A 4,371-nucleotide genomic window follows, 5' to 3' on the forward strand; every position below is an offset into this window, starting at 1 on the left:
GATGTATATTTTGCAGTTTGGTCTGAAAAGAGATTGTGAAACATTAATCTTGTATAATATTTAAGACTAAATCTATTGTCCAGTTTAGTTCTGCAAGTGTACTTTGATTTTTGAAATTTAAACATCCTCCTGTGTGTACATGCGAGGCAATCCAGGCATCTTTGGGATCCATGCTTTCTCACGCTGCTCATATGCTTGTTCATTCATAATCTTTCTGACTTCTGTATTCTCCACAGATAGGGTCCTGTCCACAGAGCCATGGTTTGGAGGCTGGGTCTCTTTCAGGCACCTTCCTTCTCTCTGCAATTCTTGTCAGCCATGAGGTGAGGTTTCTGATGTCATGACCTTCCCTCTCATGGTTCAGTCTTGCCATTGTCTGTTAGTCTCTGAGTCCCATGGATACTGGGCTGAAACCTCTAAAGATGGAGCCAAAATACAATGTTTTATATGCTGAATAATTTTTGTCAGTTGTAGATCAGATGAAAACAGTCCACAATGGACTATGCAATAATATGATAGAAATTAGATAAAATTCAGTTTTGAATTTGATATAAGCTAAAAAGATAGAGATTACCTTATTTTCAGGGTGTGGTGGTGCATGCCTATAATCCCAGCACTTGGGAGGGAGAGGCAGGTGGATCTCTGTGAGTTCGAGGCCAGCCTCTATAACTAGTGAGTTCCAGGAGGGCTGGGGCTACAGGGAAATTAACAAGAGTATGGATGTAATGTGCTCTGATCAAAGAATTCTAATAATGTGAAGAAGGGTACATGTTCACTACAGAGCATGAGTCATGTACAGTGTGTTCTTCATACATCATGATGTGCATCACAAATTCATAGCGCATTTCACAAAATAAATAAGTTATCATAATTAAAGTGTGAACTGTCTTTACCTATAAACTCTTTTCACCTTGGGAAATGTGAAATGAGAGTGATGGAAAATTTTTGAACTAATCTAACCTTTCCTCAGGTATTTGCTACTCTAGGTTTGTTAGTAAAAAGAGACATTACTTTGGCAAAATCTTCTGGAAAGTATTTTCTCAGGGTCAGCACAGAATCTGTAATCTAGAGGGAGCTCATGACTCCATCTCAAGCTGGAAGCAGGACTTGGTAATGTGTAAGTGTCTCCTTCATGGTTCTGGTGTTGAAAGTGTGATCGATCACAGAGAGCAGCTGAGACTTGGTACCCTGAGAGGCCAGGAAAAGCCATTGGTGAAAGTAGCAGTGAACACCTCAGAATTAAAGGGGTCATGGAGAGAATCTGATGCTTTGCACCCCAAGATGCCTGAAGAAGCCATTGGTAAAGATGCAGCCTCAGTTTCAGTGGAGACTCCAAGTTTTTGGAGATACCAGGCCTACGAACAACGGCAGCAGCAGGTGTGGAACAGAGTGGACCTGGATCTCTGACATGAGCTGGGTATGCTGTGGACAGTGGAGTCAGAGAAGTGGAGCTGCCAAGACCCGTATGAGCCCAGGAGATCATGAGCAAATCTCATATGTGTAGCCTTGAGCTGCTTTCCTGGACTTAGGATTTGCTTAGGTGTGCCTGATTCTTCTTTTTTGAAATAAGACACAAAGTTAAGAGACTTTTGAAAGAGTCTGTGAACTTTTAAATGTTTAGATTTTATAAAGGACTCTTTTGCTTTTAAGGTTGTACTTTCTTATAATGATACTAATTTTAACATCCTATCTTTGGGACAAGAAGTGGAAAGATTGTGGTTTAATAGTGATGTGTTTGTGTGAAGTTGACAAGGGGTCAGTTGTGCCGGATAGCTTTAGTGTCAACTTGACACACCTGGGTTGTGGGATCCTCACTTGTGGAATTGCCTCCATTGGACTGTCCTGTGACCATGTCTGGGGGCCATCTTTTTGATTGTTGAGTGATGTGGGAGGGTCCAGCCCAATGTGCATGGTGACATCCTTGGGCAGGTGGGTCTATAAGAAAGGTTGAGCAGGGGCCAGGTGGACAAGCCAGTTAGCAGCAGCCCTCTATGGCCTATGCTCCAGGTTCCTGCCCTGAGTTCCTACCTTGGACTCCCTGATGAGCTGTGCGTGGGAGATATAAGGTCAGTAATAATTTCTAATAATGCCATTCAAATATATATTCTTTCCTCATATTCACCCTATAAGTAAATAATGTTTGCAGAAGGGGGAAAATATCTGTTTATGTGTATTCAACTATCACAGGCACTCAAGTGGAATAGTAAAGTCACAGAATTTTCTTTTAATTCAACAGTTTTTTCCTTTTAACTTAAAATTTATACATTTTTTAATTCTTTTAGAAAATTTTTGATATATTTGATTACACTGATGTTAATTTTACCAACCACTGAGTTTTAAAAGGCTATACAATTATTGAGTGCAAGTTGCTGTTGAGACTACAGATTGACAGCTGTGAGGGTGCTTGCCTTTATTCCCAATACTAAGGAGGCAGAGGCAGGTGGATCTCTGTGAGATCAAGGACAGCCTGTTCTACATAGTGAATGCCAGGCCAGGTGGGGCTACAGAGAACCCCCTTCTCAAAAAGACTAGAAAAAAAAGACTAAGAATGCAAATATCACTGCAAATGTCCCACATGACTCTTCCCATTCAATACTTGATACATCTCTCAGTTTTCTGCCACTTGGCATACTTTTTTCTTTTTTTTAATGTGTATGAGTGTATTGCCTGCATGTATGTGAGGGCACCCATGTTCTGCAATGCCGTGGAGGTCAGAGAGGGCTTTGGATTCCCCTGGAACTGGAGTTAAGGACAGTTTGTAGTCGCCATGTGGGTACTGGGAATTGAACCTGGGTCCTCTTCAAGAGCAATCAGTGCTCTTAACAACTGAGCTACTTCTCCAGCCCCTCAGCATACTTTTGGAAAGTTGTATTAATCATTTGAAAATTTCATGCACACAGCCAATGTATCTTTTCACACTATTGGAAATTTTGCTTTCATGTGCCTAGTATTCTATGGGTTCAATTTCTTTTTTATTGAATTAAAAAAATATTTCATACCGTGTAAGTTGATTGTAGTTAGATACTCTCCCCATCCACATTTCCTTTACTACCCCTATCTAATTTCTCTGTCCCTGTCTTTCTCTGTTTGTGTGTGTGTGTCTCTCTCTCTGTGTGTATGTGTATGTGTGTGTGTGTGTGTGTGTAGTCATCCACCTGAGTCTGATCAACCTATAAAGAATCCCATCTATGAAGGCCTAACCTCCATCCATGAAAGAGACACTTTCCCTCCTTCCCTGAAGCCTGTGGTGGCCAATACTTCCTCAGCAGCATTGGTGTTTCTTACCAACCTCCCCATGTCTGTGCGGGGATTTTGATTTTGCCTGTTCTGAGCTTATGTGGGGATTGTGCATGCTGTCACCAATGCTGCAAGTTCATGAGTTACTTCCCAACTCTCTACAAATCTCTATTTGCTTGTGTTATTGCACCATCTGTAACTCTTAAACCATTTATGTTTGCTATTCTGCAGCTATCCCTGTTCCTTCAGAGGCAGAATTTTGATATTCTATAGCTCATGAGTGCAGTGTCTTCAGCAGCCGCATCTTATCATCAAATTCTGGTGGTAAGAGAGGAATAGTATCGAGAATGCATGATGAACTCAAAATACTAAACATCAAAAAACGTACAACCCATTTAATACGGGGCAAGGAGCTGAACAAGCAGTTCTCCAAGAATGAAATATAAATGTCTGAGATTTTCTTTTAAAATGTTCTATATCAGTAGTGATAAGGGTAACTTAAAACCATTTTGAGATTTATTATCCACTCAACATGGATAACATCCAAAAACCAAAGAACAAGCCAGTGTGTTGACACATGCCTTTTTCCCCAGAATGAAGAGGAGAGCTGGGCACAAATTCCACCCTTGGTCCTGAGCTGTTGGTAATTGATAGGTGCTGGGAGGGAGTCAGGGTTCTTCAAGGGTGTGGCCCCAGCTATGTCGGCTTCTCCTCATGGATGGCCCCGTATTCAAGTGTTTATGTTCAGTTCAGTGCACATTTTATTTGTGTAAAAAATAAAACTAAAAACAAAATCCAATAACAAAGTTTTGTGTGGGTCATGAAGGGATGGATATGCGATGACTTCTAGCCATGGAGGTGAATGCAATAAAAGTGCTTTCTTTGAAATTCGCATAAAACTAATAAAAAGTGTGGGAATTTTTTTTAAAAAAGCATATCACATACCATTATCAGTCGTCCTCCATTTAAATGCTCACACATATAATACACAAGTTCAAACCTAAATATTGATACATGGGTAATATCTGACTTTGTATGTAACTGTACTTTTTATTTGTTTGTATTCCAAATATCATGTTAAGTGACTGAAAAAAAAAATTGTGAGCTATCAGTAGTGATCCCATCTAGACTGGG

This window comes from Nannospalax galili, unplaced genomic scaffold, assembly GCF_000622305.1.
Source record: "Nannospalax galili isolate Female #2095 unplaced genomic scaffold, S.galili_v1.0 scaffold1442, whole genome shotgun sequence".
NCBI lineage: Eukaryota > Metazoa > Chordata > Mammalia > Rodentia > Spalacidae > Nannospalax > Nannospalax galili.